Source organism: Myotis yumanensis, unplaced genomic scaffold, assembly GCF_028538775.1.
Source record: "Myotis yumanensis isolate MYYU_CA2020_CCGP unplaced genomic scaffold, mMyoYum1.0.hap1 SCAF_1, whole genome shotgun sequence".
NCBI classification, from domain to species: Eukaryota; Metazoa; Chordata; class Mammalia; order Chiroptera; family Vespertilionidae; genus Myotis; species Myotis yumanensis.
Window position 1 is genome coordinate 99,989,031 of NW_027223752.1, and position 16,729 is coordinate 100,005,759.

The window sequence follows — 16,729 nt, forward strand, 5'->3', positions numbered from 1 at the left end:
AATTCTAAGCTAAATTTTTCATTCATTGTCAAATAAAACCAAAGCTGACTTAGAGTATGTTCCTTTAGCACTGGAATTTATAAACCCTGGTCAGACTGGAAGCAGACATCTTACTTATGTATCTTATCTCAAAGTGAACAGATTTAAATCCAAGCCAGGGAATTCGCAGCTCACACAAAACCTGCTGGGTCAATCGGCTGCATCAAACTTTAATCTTATCTTCCAAAATCTCTTTGCTAGCCCTGTTCGGGGAAAGGGAATAAGAACATTTAACCTGTGGATGTGTATACAGAGGCTCCCTTCTCCCCAGACTCTTCTTAGATACTCCCTGGAAACCTAGTAACAAAGAGCTCAAATTACTCATTTCAAATCCAGGCCTTTGGGCACAAACTCATATCCCAATTTTAATAGAGAGGAAAAGATAAGAGATTTTTCAGTACTTTTTCAAGAAATGGGGACAACCAAACGTTTGTTGAAAAACCTGGATGACTCCAACTAAGAGTTAAGATGATACTAATATCAGAAATTCAAGGACTTCAAGGACTGCCTATTAACCTCTCTGGGAGAAAACACAACCTTTCAGTAGCTCAACAGTGGAGTCTGACAATTACTTAAGTCATGATAAAGGCCTCTTGGTAAACTTCACCACCTTGGAAAACCAAAGGAAAACTAACATCCCGATGAAATGAGAATTAGCTGAGAAATACTATAAAAACCGTATATTTTTATGTGAATTTTCAAGTTCACTATTTTTAAAAATTATTTAAAATTTAATTGGCATGCCATATTAGTTTTAGATGTACAACACAGTGATTTATATATCTTACAAAAGTGACCGCCACAATAAATCTAGTACCCATCAGACACCATGCATAATTATATTACTGACTATATTCACTATGCTATACTTTACATCCCCATGACACTAACTTTATGACTGGCAGTTTGTACTTAAATCCCCTTCACCCTTTTTGCCCATTTTGCTCCCCACCCTCACCAAATTTGGTAACCATCAATTTATTCTCTGTATCTAGGAATTTGTTCCTATTTCATTTGCTTGTTCTTTTTTTTGGTGGGTTCCACATAAAAATGAAATCATATGGTATTTGTCTATGTCTGACTTATTTCACTTAGCATAATATCCTTTAGGCCCATTCATGTTGTCACAAATTGAAAGATTTCATTCCACTTTATGGCTGAGTAATATTCCATTGTATATATGTACCACATCTTCCTTATTCATTAACTACTGATGGACACTTAGGTTACTCCCATATCTCGGCTATTACAAACAATGCTGCAGTGAATATAGGGGTGCAGATAACTTTTTGAATTAGTGTTTTGTATTTCTTGAGATAAATACCCAGAAGTGGGACTGCTGGCTCATAAGGTAGTTCTATTTTTAATATTTTTAGGAACTGCCACTGTATTCCATAGTGGCTGCACCAGTTTACAAATCCCACCAACAGTACATGAGGGTTCCCTTTTCTCCTCATCCTCACCAACACTTGTTCTTTGTTAAATTTTTGATAATAGCCATTCTGACAGATGTGAGGTGATCTACATTTCCCTGATGACTAGTGATGTTGAGCATCTTTATATGTACCTCTATGTCCTCTTTGGAGAAGTGCCTATATAGATCCCTGCCCATTTTTAAAAAATATATATTTTTTATTGATTTTAGAGAGGAAGGAAGAGGGAGAGATAGAAACATCAATGATGAGAGCGAATCATTGCTCGCTGCTTCCTCCACGATCAAGCCTGCAACCCAGGCATGTGCTCTGGGAATCAAACCATGACCTCCTGGCTCATAGGATGACACTCAGCCATTGAGCCATGCCGGCCAGGCTACCCATTTTTTAATTAGATTGTTTTTTTGATATTGAGTTGTATGAATTCTTTATTTTGCATATTAACCTCTTATCAGATCTATCATTTGCTAATATCTTCTCCCATTCAATAAGTTGCCATTGCATTTTGTTGGTGGTTTCCTTCACAATTATTAGACTGAATAATGTAAAGCTGTCATTTGTGTAGTTCAAAAATAGTTGAATATCAGTAATTTTATATGGTTAACTTAATGTTTTGGCATTGAACTGATAATTAACACTGTAAAAGAGTGAAGTGTTTCTTGAGATGAAATTTTGATTTAAATATGGTTTTACTAGAGGCCCGATGCATGAAATTCAGCCCAGCCTGAGCCCTCTCACAGTCTGGGACCCCTTGCTCCTTACAGCTCAACTCACTGCTCCTTAGCGCTGCCATGGAGGTGGGAGAGGCTCCCACCACCGCTGCTGCGCTTGCCAGCTGTGAGCCCTGCTTCTGGCTGAGCGGTGCTCCCCGTGTGGGAATGCACTGACCACCAGGGGTCAGCTCCTGCCTTGAGTGTCTGCCCCCTGGTGGTCAGTGCGCATCATAGTGACCGGTCATTCTGGTTGTTCTGCGGTAATGGTCGCTTAGGCTTTTATTATATAGATTACGTGTTGATACTAAAATATTTTCCTCAGAAGGTATCGCTAAAATCATAATAGAGATCAATAGGAAGAAAAGTCTAATATACATAATATTTTCCTCACACACATTTTAAACATATATGACTCATAAAGTGAAGTTGCCTGCATTAGCAGGAGCTCAATCAGTACATTCACTGATTTCCAGTGTGTGTGTGGTACAAGTTAGCATATGAGGAAAGTGAGGTCCAATGCCTGCAAGTTGATTTGGCAAGTCATAAAGAACTGGATCTATCCTAGGTCATTAGCTCTCCACTCTAGAATAAAATAAAAGTTTTAAAAACTTTTTTGCACCAAAACTTCTATTTGACATTTGACATTTTTGGTGCCCTCCCCTTGTTTGTACCATCTTATCTTCAACTTTCTGTACTCCCTTCCACAACAATGATCATCCCACTCAACTTCAAGTTATTCCTTACAAATGTCTACTGCACTGTAAAACCAATACAAATCTGCTATCACAAACCTGCACATAAACCTTCAGTGCTGAATGTCCCAAAGTCAAGGCTAAAGTCTTCATCATGATAATCAAAGCCACAACTCTACCATTTGAATTTTCCACTATCCTCCCCTTGTGGCCCAGCTCCAATGCTACAGTCTCCAACAGATGTTCTGATACCCATGAAAGAAAGTATCTCTGTCCTTGGGGCCTCCGGGGCCTCCGGGATCAACTCATATTTGACATTTATTTTCTCTCCTTTACTAGATCATAGCTTCTCAAGGACAGGGAACACACCTTATTCATTTCTATATTATCAGTTGTGCTTCCCATGGTAGGAACATAAATGTTTGTGAAAGCTCTTCAAACCCTCTGAATCTCTTATTTTTAATTATATATTTACTGCTGAAAGTATTACATATGCCCCCTTTTTTCCCATTGACCTCTTCTAGCCTGCCCTTGCCCCCCCCGCCCCAGGCCTTCACCAGCTATTGTCTGTGTCCATGGGGTACGCATATATGCATACAAGTTCTTTGGTTGATCTCTTTCCACCCACCCACCCTCCCCCGCCTTCCCTCTGAGATTCCACAGTCTGTTCCATGCTTCCATGTCTCTGGATCTATTTTGTTCATCAGTTTATTCTGTTCATTAGATTCCACATATGAGTGAGATCATGTTGTACTTGTCTTTCTCTGACTGGTTTATTTCGCTTAGCATAATACTCTTCAGGTCCCTCCTTGCTGTCTGTCTCAAAGGATAAGAGATCCTTCTTTTTTACTGCTGCATAGTATTCCGCGGTATAAATGTACCCCCGTGTTTTTTTTCTCAACTCATCTACTGATGAGCATTTGGGCTGTTTCCAGATCTTAGCTATTGTAAATTGTGCTGCTATGAACATAGGGGTGTATACATTCTTTCTGATTGGTGTTTTGAAACCCTCTGAATCTTTACAGAAAATACCATATGCACCATTTTGGAAGGAAATCAACCAAACTAACCAAGTTGGTCTAATATATAAGAGCAGAGGCATTTTTTTTTGTACACAGATAATTCCTTTAAGTAGATTGTGCAAAAGAAACTATTTTAAATACACTCACAGAATTGGGTTTGTAAAGGAAAGCTGTGGTGAATCATTAATTCATAATCTCCAGTTTTAAGGTCTGAGAGGGGCTAAGACAACCACTTAATCCTGCCCCAAACTTTACTGACTAGGAAACCAAGTTCCTAGGATCACACAGCTATTTAGTGATGACACCTGAGGTGGATCCCCTCACTTTCAGTTTAGTACTGTTCTTTTTCCCTATGCTAGGTTCTACTTACCTGTGAGGTCAAATGTAGTGGAGTCTACTGACCAAATAAATAAATAAATTGTAAGCTGCAAACATCAAAAACAGAAGCATAAGAGGACTTATCATGTTTGTATGCACAATTACTATCTCAATGCTCAGCACACTGTAGGTGCCCTCACAGTCTACAAATATTACCGAATAAACAGATGAACACCCCAGGCCTTTGGATCAACAACTAAAATAAGCAAAATTTTAAATATGTCAAAGCACTAGTCAGACAACTAGTTTCCTAGAAGTAACAACAGAAGCCTGAAAGAGAAAACAGAAAAAAAAAATAGCAAAACAACAGAGTGAATATTTGAGAAGGAAGATCATATACAAACTGAGCCCTATAAAAATAACTAAGCTTAAGCTAATACAAAAGAGAATCAAATTGCTCAACAAATATTTCTCCAAAGAAGATCTAAAAATGGCTGACAAGCACATGAAAAGATGCTCAACATTATTAGTCATTAGGGAAATATAAATCAAAATCAAAATGAGATACTTTACGCCCACTAGAATGGCAATTTAAAAAAAAAACACACACACACAACACCCTTGGAAAAATTACAAGTGTTGGCAAGGATGTAGATAAACTGGACCGCTCCTTACATTACTGGTGGGAATGTGAAATGGTGCAACTACCATGGAAAACAGTTTGGTGATTCTTCGATAGGTTAAACATTGAATTACTATATCCGTCAGGAATTCCACTCTTAGCTTTACTAGTAGACCCAAAAGAACTGAAAACAAGTGTTCAAACAAATGCTCATAGCAGAATTATTCACAATAATCAAAAGGGAAAACAACCCAAATATTCATGAACTGATGAATGTATAAACAAATTATGGTACATCCATCAATGAGATATTATTCAGTCATAAAAACGAATGAGGTACTTATACATGCTACAGTGTGGATGAATCTCAAAAGTATTGCTAAGTGCAACAAACCAGACACAAAAGGCCACATATTGTATGATTCCATTATGTGAAATATCCAGAACAAACAAATTCATGAAGAGAGAAAGCAGATTAGAGGTTGCCAGGGACCAGAGTAGGGGGGAAACGAGGAAGTGACTGCTTAATAGATATGGGTTTTCCTTTGGGGGTGATGAAACAGTTTTGGAACTAGATAGTGGTGATGGCTGCATAACATTGTGAATATACAGTTATTTACACTTTAAATATGTGCAGTTTATTGAATGTCAATTATAACTCAGTAAAGATATTTAAATAAAAAAAGATGGGAAAAGATACATCAAACAAATAATAACAACAGCAACAATGAAAAGATCACTTCTGGCTATATTACATGAGGCAAAATAGACTTTAAGGCAAAAATCCTCAGTAGTGATAAAAGTAACTATGTAATGATGAAAGTTCAATTCCTATTAGACTTTGTATATCTAACAATATAAACTTATAAATGCATATTGTCAGATACTAAAATATAAAATTGTATGCACAGGTGATCTCAGAGTACCAGATGTTGTCAAATCCCCCATTATAGTGGGATCTTTCAATATAGCTCAAGTTATTAACAGGTTAAGAAGATACAAAGTTAGTGAAGAATAATGCAGTTAATAAAGTTCATTGAATGAATATCTGTAGACCTCTACAGAAAAAAATAAACACATATAATGTGAGTGTACTGAACTCCACTGATTTATACACTTTAACATGATAAATTTAATGTTATGTGTATGAGAGAGAGAGAGAGAGAGAGAGAGAGAGAGAGAGAGAGAGAGAATCAAGTCTTTACAGTGCTAGGGTCTTTGGAAATATCCAGTCTGATTGCATTCATAAAGAGCTATCATATCCCGCCCCAATAAGGCAAGGTGCAGTGTTCTGCCCTATACATTTCTTTACCTGTCTGCATGGACTGTAACCCAGCACCTACTTTCTTAAAACAGGCTTCAAGATTAATTCTGTGAGTCCCCAAGAAGGACACGGCATTATTTTTTAAAAATATGTTTTTATTGATTTCAGAGAGGAAGGAAGAGGGAGAGATAGAAACATCAATGATGAGAGAGACTCATTGATCGGCTGCCTCCTGCATGCCCCTTATTGGGGATTGAGCCCACAACCTGGGCATGTGCCCTGAATAGGAATGGAACTGTGACCTCCTGGTTCATAGGTCAACTTTCGACCACTGAGTCAAACCGGCAGGGCAGAACAGGGCATTATTGAGAGGTGCAGCTTCACTGTGGTTCTCTACAGAGGCTGTTATCAGTGACTCCACTACATTTGACCTCACTGTGTCAGCGTGAACAGAGGCTTTTCTACAAGGGCCCCCGGGCTCCTTCAAAGATCCAAGGGGAGAATGCTGCAGGATATTAGAAGGAGGGAGCCCATCATCCTTAGAGCACAGGTAGGAAGCTGCCAGAAAGAGCATGGAAACTGAAATGAAATGCTGCCCTTCACCAGCAAAGGAAAGAGCTCAAGTTCTGGGATGCTCCTAGGATTCCCTGGCACCTTCCCCCAAACGGCCTCTGTGCCACTGGCAGCTGTCCCACAACCATGTAGATAAGATGCACTTGAACTTTTTGTTCCAGAGGATCTCCTGTTCTCTGCTTCACCCAAGCCTTTCACCTCTCTCCCTTCAGACTTCAAGGCTTCCAATCCACCTCTTGTAGTTATTTGAGATGATGGTTAGAATCAACACAGGGTGACAACTATAGGCTCCTTAGGTGTCTGAGAACTTTGGAACCAGGGCCAGGTGTATCTTCAGCTCCTGAGGATGAATTACTTGATCTGGTTTTAATCAGTTTGGGCCATATGACTGTTATCTGTATGTTTGTATGTTCAATGACTAGCTCAGGGCTCTGCACACTGTAGGTGCTCAGACAGTCTACAAAGGTGGCTGGACGAATTAATGAACAGCAGAGCCTGCACCCAAACAGGCAAACCCCCTACCACAAAGAGGCCATCGGGGAGTCAAACACATTCAAACTTCCTTAAAAGTATCTCTCTTTCCAGCCTTTTATAAATTAGTATTCTCATTTTGGCTTTCTGATCTCTAGTAATGGAGAAAATGTGTTACTTTTAAATGATTAGCATCCACGAATTTCAGAGGAAAGCTCATTTGAAGTGCTGCTACCGAGAACTATATCCAGTCACTTAAAAATGGCTATTACTGATCTGGGCAAGAAAATACACAAGATTCCATACATACGTTGTCAAGTTTGGCAGGAGATTTTAGACAACTTCCACCCTTCCCACCCAATCCCAAGTAAATAGGGCATTTGTTTGTATTTCCACATTGACCTCATGAAGGAAAATACCTCCTCCACCTAGAAAAACAATCTAGCATTCAGACATGGAACTCTGAGGGCAAACTTCGCAGTGCATGTTAGAGCATCAAGTATGTATTGCTTAAAAAAATAGAGCAGAAAAGTATCTTTAATAAAGGTTTCTCCTGAGAGCATCTTCCTCAAGTTTACACTTATACCTGGTTTACTATTTCTATACCTTTCCGAAAGACAGGTTAAAAAGAAAAAGTGTTCTCCATTAAAATTGGAGATAGAAGGAGCCTTATTCCTATGGTCTCCAGCAACAGACCTGAACGGTTCAATCTGTTGGGGGGGAGGGGGGGAAGACACACACAGAAAATCATTTTCCTTTACTCATTTTAAGTTTTCTGCTCTGCACCAACTCTTTTTAACTTGGCAAAGAGTTAAAAGTTTTCTGAGGTTAGTTCCTGCGGTTTAAAAAGAAAAAAAAGCTAAATGCTTAAATTTAGACTCTGTAAAACAATACTGGGAAAGTTTCAAAGCTTTGGAGAAATACTGGAGTTTATTTTATTGCCTTTTATTAAATTGCATCACATTTTCTTCCCTTTTTAATCCCTCCTGCCCCGGCTCATTGGCAGATCCTACACGTGCCTGCGTGATTCAGTTACCTGTTGGGGGTCAGAGGTTGTGGAGCAGGGGTGGGGACGAAAATCTACTGTTCATTTTCAGCAGGACCCAGGTTTAACAGGTGGCTTTAGCCACCTCCTGCCAGCATTAGGCTCTCACCCTCCTCCCCGCCCGGTAAGGGACAGAGCACCTACGGGAGTTCGCGGGCCACGGCGGCCAGTGGGCGACGATGCCCTCCCTGGGTTCCAGGAAGGACGGTGGGGGCAGGGGAGGCGTGTTAGGAACACCCCGGACCCATCTGCGCCCAGAGCTAAACACGTATCACGGACCACCCAGCGCCCCGCAACAGGACAACCTGGGAGCAGAAAAACGCCGCGTCCTCCACACCGCCCCCGACCGGGGTGCACTCGCACCCCTGAAATCCCAAAAGAGGAACCGGGTTTCCCGTGAGCGAGGCCACCGGGTTGACCACGGTCCCTCGGCTTGCGCCAGTCTTTCCTAACTCCCAGGACTCGGGACAAGCGATGCGGAGGAGAGGGAGAGCGCGCAGGAAGAGATCCTCGCAAGGACGGCACCGCCGGGAAGAGTGGGAAGCGCAGGCAGCGGGTCACCAGAAAAGGGGGTCACCCCTCTCTCCCTAAAACCCACCGACCTCAGCCTCCCTCATCACACTCCAAAAGCCGCCCGGCTCGCCGACGCGCCAAGGGAGGCGACCGGCTGCCAGGACGTAACCCCGCCGCTGGAGTCCCGCCGGCGACAGAAAAGTCCCCACTCACCTGGCATAGGCCCTCTCCCCGGGGACCGCAGGTGTCCACCCGGCCCGCCGCCCGGAGCCCTCGCGCCGCCGGATGGCCGGTCGGCTCGCGCGGTCTCGCCAACAGTCCCAGGCCGCCCCGCCGCGCGTTCTCGCCGCCGCCGCGCGTGCACGCGCCAGCGCTCACTGTGCGCGCTCCCCGCCGGCCGCACGCTCGCTCCCGCGCCTTGCGCCGCCCCGCGGCGCGCTCACTGCCCACCCGCGGCGCCGCGCGGTCAGCCTACCCCCAGTGCGCGCTCCTGCCGCGCCCACCCGCCGGCTCGGCCCCCACACACAGCGCGCGCCCGGCCTGGTGGGACAGCCCCGCGCCGGAGCTGCGCGGCCGCCTCTCGCTGGGGTCCTCCGACTCCGAGTGAGGTTTGAATTGGAGACCACCCGAGTGAACCCCCACCGCCCTCTCTGAGTTATATACGCGTAGAAAAGCGATAGGGGCTTGCGTTGGAGGTTTTGAAGAAATGGGACACCCCCCCCCCCCACACACACACCTCTGTCAGCTTTGAGAGATTTTATAATTAATGACAATGATAATGACCACTATGTATGGAATACTTATTACCTTAGGACAAGGCATTTAACATATACACATTATTTCATTTTAACCCTCAGAACAACCCTCCCACCCCCGACTTCTTGCCCCCACTTTACAGAGGAGGAATCTAAGGAAAACGGGTTCAGAGAGGTGAAGAAACTCGTCCAAGCGTTTTTGACCCCATTGCTTGGTGCTATTTTCTCCTCGACTCTATCACTGGAAATATCGACTGAGGTAATAGCTGATTGTGGAAGGCTTTGTGAGGTGGTGGAAGTTAATGTTACCGGTGTTTCCATGGGGGTGGAACAACTGTCTACAGAGGGAGAAAGCAGGCGTTATGGGTTTTATTAATTGTAGAATTTATGTACTCCAACGGCGTTCATTATAATCACCTGTATTCCAAAATGCTCATTGTGTTTATCCCCATTTTACAGAAATCTCAGGAAGTAAGTGGTTGGTTGCACAGAATGGCTGAGTCACTGGCAGCGCTCAGGGCTGAGCCCCAATTCCTTAGCCCTTAGATCATTTCTTTGTCCTCACCAGGAAGAGATACCTGATTAAAGGGAAGAAAACTTTTTCTCTAATAACACATTGGCCTCATCTAACTCCCAGCATCTTTAATTAATGTTGGCAAAGCACTTTAATCTACCCAACGTGCTAGTTAATTAGGCAAGTATTATTATCCCCCTCTTTCTGAACCAACTCCAGGAGAGAATCAGTTCTGTGAACCCTTAATCCTTGATGAATAATGGGCCTAAGCTTTCTGTTTACCTTCTTTCCCCCCTCTTAAATGTTGTTCCCTGTTGTGTTAAAAATACTAATTCATTTATCTTGCATTGGCTAAGTAAAGGTTAAATAATATTACGCACTCCTGGATCTGAGTAATATGGGCAATCCCTGTCTTTAAGGAACTCAGATAAAGGAAAAAAGACATTTTGATAAGGGCTTCCCAGATTTTTTTTTTTTTTTTAACTTTTTGCTTGGGTAAGCTTTTAACACATAAATATATTTCATCTTAGTTCTTTTTAAATTTAAAATGGTAATTTACACATATTTGTGTAAAATTTAATTTCTTGCAGGTGGAGAAGAATAAGAAAGAAGAAATAGAAGGATGATGAGATTAGGCAGGAAGCAGGACAAAATAAAAAGGAAAAAAAAGAGGGAGTAAGGAAATGAACAGGGAAGAAAATGAGACTGGGGTTTCAACCAAGAGACTGTAGGAGACCTCAGCCCCAGCTAGCGCATCCCAGATCTTTGTGGCAATTACAAACAGGTGGCCCTTCCTCTGGGCTAGAGCATAGGCTGGCTTCCATTCCCCTCTGCACCCCTGTCTAGGCACCTTTGTACCAACCAGGTGGAGGGGAGTTATGGGGGAAAAAAAGAGGAACATCTGTAATAATCTGAACAATAAAGATTTATTAATTAAAAATTTTTTATCCTCAATATAAGAGTATACAAATTGATAAGAAAACTAATAGCTCAATGGAAAAATTTCCTCAAAAAGAAAAAAATGGCTAGTAGTTAGTTCTCTGTGGTATATATGTGTAATTATATTTTAAAGTGTTTGCACTACCTAGTGACTAAAAAACTAAAAATTTAAAATAATATATATTTGCACCTATTAAATTAGAAAATATTTTCTTAAATTCTAATATTCAATACTGACAGGAATGCATAGAAATGAACAATTTTATATATTATTAGTGGGAATATAAGTTGATATAACATTTATTGGAAAGCAATTTAAAAAAATAGTTTTACTGACTTCAGAGAGTAAGGGAGAAGGAGAGAGAATCATTGATTGGCTGCCTCCTGCACTCCCCGCACTGGGATGGAGCCTACAACCCTGGTTCAGAGGTCGATGCTCAAACATTGAGCCATACCAGCTGGGCTGGAAAGCAATTTTGTGAAATATTTCAAGAGCCTTAAAATGTTTATATTTTGGCTCTATAATTCTATACCTAGGGATTCTGTATAAAGAATCAGGAATGAGCACAAAGATTTGTGCATAAAGATATACTGTCTCCTTTTTTTCTAATGTTAGGAAATTCAAAACAATCAAATCATCCAAAATTAGGTGAAATTAAAAATGAGATTTAATTCCTCAAGATAGGAAAACCCCAAGATGGGGAAAACCTTATTGGCAATTCTTTGATAAGCTTAAAATATTTTATTTAAACTTCTAGGTCATTAAATGGGTTTTTAAAAAGTTTTCCACAGAGAATCACAACAGGAAAAGAAAAGGGAAATTATACCAGATGCTACTACCATCCACTGAGAGTAGTCAAATGTTGTGGGATGTTTCCCCCCTCTTGTCCTAAAATTGCCACTGAGGATCAAAGGTACTTACCATTTCTCACATTACAAATTCAAGAAGTCACCAGGAACTAGCCATCTCCTCAGAACTTACTGACAGGTAACACATCTGAACTGGCTCTACCACCTACTATACCCCAAACCCACCCCCTTTCCCAGTGAAGAGGAGGCTTGAGGGTCCTAAGCTCTGTGGAGGTGCAATTAGCACTCATTGGGCAAGGAGACGAGGAATATATTCCTTTTCTATCCACCCAGATAATCTACCTTCTAATTATTTCCAAATCAATTGTGTAGGGTCTTTACATCTATATAAAATCCCTTTTGCCACATAGTGCAACAAAATCACAGAGGTGACATCCCATCATATTCACAGGTTCCACTCACATTTAAGGGGGCTGGAAACTTGGTAGAATTCTTCCTACCATAAGAGGGTTTCCTTTCATTCCACATCCAGGTAATGGAGGGAGTCCTAAGACAATCACTCATAAACATGGGGGTTCAGCAAGCCAGGAATATTGGGTTATTGCTGAGGAGCACACCCCACAGTTACCCGCAGGCCATAAACAGCTAAGTGGGATTAGGGGGTCATCGTGAACATTCTGGGAGCCAAAGAACTTGGCACAAATCTCCTTTCCATTGAGGTTTGGGGTAGATTGAAAGACACATGCCTGCTCCCAGGCTGGAGTTTTCACAGGACTATTCACTCCCTCAGGGTTTGAAGGGTTGCAAGCACAGTGAGCCTGGAAAGACGATGGGACAGCTTCACCCACTCCAGATCTCCAAGTCCTTCTAAGCATATGAAAGGGACCTGTTGGCTCCTGGGGCTCAGGCACACAGAAGCTATCTGAGGGCAGACCCAGCAAGCTGCCAAGGAGCTGATGGGCCAGGCAAGTGAGATTGAGATGAAGTTTTCAAATGCCTAGGATTGAATCTTTTTTTTAAAAAATTCTTTTTACTGTAGTAAAATATACATAACAGCCCGGCTGGTGTGGCCCAGTGGTTGAGTGTAGACCTATGAACCAGGAGGTTACCGTTTGATTCCCGGTCAGGGCACATGCCTGGGTGGTGGGCTCCATCCCCAGTAGGGGGCGTGCATGAGGTAGCCGATTGATGATTGTGTCTCTCCTCCCTTCCTCTCTCTCTGAAATCAATAAAAACATAGTTTTAAAAAAAAACACTAAAAAAATTATGTGTGTGTATCTATATAACATAAAATTCACTATATTAATGACTTTTAAATGTACAGTGGCATTGATTACATTCACAATGTTGTGCAACCATCACACATCTATCTCCAGAACAGAAATTGTACAGCCATTAAACACTAACTCCCATTTCCTCTCTTGGTAGCCACTATTCTACTTTCTGTCTCTCTGAATTTTCCTATTCTGCATACTTCATATAAATGGAATCATCTAATATTTGTCCTTTTGTGTCTGGCTTCTCTCAATTAGCATAATGTCTTTAAGGTTCATCCATGTTATCAACATGTATTAGAATTTCCTTCCTTTTTAAGACTGAATATTATTCCATTGTACTTATGTATAGGTCACATTTTATTTATCCATCCAGCTGTCAATGGACACCTAGGCTGCTTCCATCTTTTGGCTGTTGTGAGTAATGCTGCAGTGAACATGGCTGTACAACTGTCTGTTTGACTCCCTGTTTCAATGATTTGGGGGTATTTGTCCATAAGAGGAATTGCTGAATCAGATGGTGATTCTATGTTTAACATTTTGAACATAGAAGTCTAAGTTGGTACCCAAGGTTCCAGCCCCTTTAAATGTGAGTGGAACCTGCAAATATAATGGGCTGTCACTATTTTCCACATTGGCTGCACCATTTTATATCCCCAATAGCAGGGTATAAGAGGTCCCGTCTCTCCATATCCTTATTAACACTTGTTATTTCTGTTTTAATAATTAGAACTGAATCTTAAATACAAAAACGAGACTGGTCTAATAACCAAAAAAGTTAGGGCAATTATTAAATCTGGCCAGGTTGATCACTGATGTACTGCTGCTCTATGGGAAATGGGAATTAAACAGAAACTACGGGGAGGGGGGGAGGGCAGATGCTGCCAGCTATAAAACCCATTTCATGTTTACACACCAACAAGCTGAGAATCCTGAATACCAGGTGTACCGGTTAATAATGTGGATTTTGTAATCCAAGAAAACACAATAATTTCCAGAGAAACATCAAAAGTGCTTTATTCAAAGTAATGTCCATCGCTAGCTACACATTTCCCCCATCTTTCAGGTAATTTGTGGATCCATCCCAATAGAACTTTTCTTGGTTTGAGGCAAACCATTCAGAGACCCAGTTTTCCACTTCTTCGTACATTTTGAAGTGCTGCTCAGAAAGTGCGTGTGCCATCGATTGGAACAAGTGGTAATCTGAAGGAGCAAGGTCTGGAGAATACAGCGGGTGGGTTAATACTTCCCAGGCAAGATCTTTTAACGTGTCTTTAACTGGTTTTGAAGTGTGTCATGAAGCAAAATTACTTTGCCGGGTCTTCTGGCCCAATCTGGTCGTTTTACGATCAAAGGGTGGTTCAAATTGATTATTTGTTGTCGGTAGCGATTAGTATTAATGGTTTCACCTGGTTTTAGGAACTCATAATACACCACACATTCCTGATCCCACCAAACGCAGAGCATTGTCTTCTTTCCAAAGCGATTTGGCCTTGCAGACGATGTTGATGGTTGACCTGGATCAACACATGATTTTGTGCATTTGGGATTCTCAAAATAAATTCACTTTTCATCACCAGTCACGATTCGATGTAAAAAAGACTTTCTTTCGTGCCATTGAAGCAACATTTTACTGATGACTTATTGGTTTTCCATTTGTCTTTCGTTTAGTTGATGTGGCACCTATTTTCCTTTTAAAATCTTTCCCATTGCTTGTAAATGATCAGAAATTGTTTGCTGAGCAACGTTTAATCTTTCTGCAAGTTCTTTTTGAGTTTGACATGCATCTTCATCCAATAATGCTTATAATTGTTGGTCTTCAAACTTTTCGGTTGACCTGGACGTTCTTTGTCTTTCACATCGAAATCATCACTTTTAAAGCGTTTACGTAAATCAGTTATAGGAATAAAGTTCTTTTTCTTAAAATGTTTGCTTACTTTGAAAATGATTCACATAAGAATGTAGCAGGCTAACTACTTATTGCCTTCACCATTTCACGTTTCATTCATTCCCGAAACTCCTGCTGTTGGGGGTTGTGAGGGAAGAAGAAACTTCCCTCTACCCTCAGAGTTCTTTCCTCTGGTCTAATAATCCAATAGACATGAGACAGATTAGCAAAAGAAAATGACCAAATTTAATTACATAGATATGTATGGGAACTCTGCACACATGAGAGAGTCAGACCCCACATACATGGAGGTTTGGAGACAGAAAGGGAAATTGAAGCATATAAGACATTCGAACTGGAGATGAGGTAATGCACCTTGGAGCTTCAGCGGTAATTACAGGGAGAACATACGTTCAGTAATTATCAGTTTGCCCTGCACCATGTAAAAAAGCCATTTCTGGTGATAACTCTTACCATGGACTAGGCTCCTAATTTTAATTCTTCTAGATAGTTAAGGGTTGGGGGAGGGAGCAGAAGTTTCTCTTGAACCAGCAGGATCTCAGTTGCCTTTAGCTCAAAATAATCTGCATTCCACTGAGGTATATATTGGGATGGCTCATTCCGAATCCCCGCAGGGCCTATTTCTATATCACTCTGAAGCTGTATTCTCTTAGTCCTTGTACTAGCTTTCAGTCATCCCGCAGTCTGGACCATCCATTAGATGTAAGTATTTTTTTCCAAAGTTGAGTATTCAGCAGAATCACACTGTCTCCTGGGGCAAAAGCATTCATCACCCTGGCTTCAAATTTACTTCTGTGGAGATGACCTGAGAAATCTCCACCTCTGGGCATTATTTACTTAACAAGCTGGGTGCCCATTCTGGTTCTGGACTCTTGGTTTATACAGAAACAATTATTCCCTGGCATCTCAAGAAGGGGATTGGGATACATACTGAAGAAGGAAATGGAAGGGTCTAGAGCAGTGGTTCTCAAGCTTGGCTGCACATTAGAATCACCTGGGAATCTTTTTAAAATCCTGATTTCTGGGCCTCATCCTCCGGAAATTCTGTTTTGTTGTTACTAATGTTGTGGCCCCACCCAAGAGGTTCTGGGTTGGCAGGAGGTGCTCACTCTTACACCCCTGTCCTTGGTAGCTTGCTTGCCTGCTGCTCCCGCTGTGGTCCCACCCCATAACAAAGAAACAGAATTTCCGTAGGATGAGGCCCAGAAACCAGGATTTTAAAAAGATTCCCAGGTGATTCTAATGTGCAGCCAAGGTTGAGAACCACTGGCCTAGAGGGTGGGAGCAGGGAAGGCTAGCTAGAAACATGATAGAAGGCCAGGCCCCATGGGAAGACATGGATATAATCATTCTTTGTGTGGGAAATGATGGGACTTCAAGGGAGCAATGATGTCTGGTATGGTAATACCCTCTGCGACTCCCAACCTTAGAACACCAGCAGCTCTTGGGACAATGAAGAAGGTTATATCCCCTGGTTTCAGGAAAGCAGGGAGAGCTAAAGTAGAGCTGGCAGTGATGTTTTAGAGTCAGAGGACAGCACAGAAATCAGTTATAATGTAGATAAGAAAGCAAACCCCTGTGATCTTGAATATGTTAGAGAAATAAGAGTGTTCTAGATTCTGCTATTAAGACAACTTAAGTCACTTCATTTTGATATTAAGTAAAACAATGGCCTCAGGAATTTGGAGTCCTTGGAGATGCTTAGATTGTATAATATTCACAAACAAGACATTGACCTATGGCATCAGGTTCCTGTTCTTTGTATATGTGCATACTAATGGGACCAGCTACATATATTTACCACACAAAGTGTTTGACCTTCA

The 16,729-nt window shown here is 41.6% G+C and overlaps 1 protein-coding gene across 2 annotated transcripts in view; it reads right to left on the reverse strand.

The window, feature by feature from the left end:
• The window catches only part of PROSER2 (proline and serine rich 2), a 46,564-nt gene extending 37,509 nt beyond the window's left edge, over positions 1-9,055 (reverse strand). For both annotated transcript variants that reach the window (XM_070428494.1, XM_070428497.1), the window contains exon 1: positions 8,919-9,055. The gene's annotated coding sequence lies outside the window, so the exon portion shown is untranslated. The remainder of the gene's footprint in view (positions 1-8,918) is intronic.
• Positions 9,056-16,729: the final 7,674 nt, after the last annotated feature.